This window comes from Arachis duranensis, chromosome 9, assembly GCF_000817695.3.
Source record: "Arachis duranensis cultivar V14167 chromosome 9, aradu.V14167.gnm2.J7QH, whole genome shotgun sequence".
Lineage (NCBI taxonomy): Eukaryota > Viridiplantae > Streptophyta > Magnoliopsida > Fabales > Fabaceae > Arachis > Arachis duranensis.
In genome coordinates, this window is record NC_029780.3 from 41,499,761 (window position 1) to 41,500,124 (window position 364).

Sequence of the window (364 nt, forward strand, 5' to 3'; positions counted from 1 at the left end):
AATGTCCTATGAATCCATCACCTCTCTTAAATGAAAAATGCTTTAATCACAAAAGTACAAGAAGTACAGGATTTCGAATTTATCTTTGAAACTAGTTGAATTAGTTTGATGTGGTGACAATACTTTTTGTTTTCTGAATGAATGCCTGAACAGTGCATATGTCTTTTGAATTTGTTGTTTGAAGAATGTTAAATTGTTGGCTCTTGAAAGAATGAGGAAAAAGAGAACTGTTATTGAGGATCTGAAAAATCATCAAATTGATTCTTGAAGCAAGAAAAAGTAGTGATTCAAAAAAAAAACGAAAAAAATAGAAGAAAAAGAAAGAAATAAAGTTGTGATCCAAGGCAAAAAGAGTGTGCTTAAG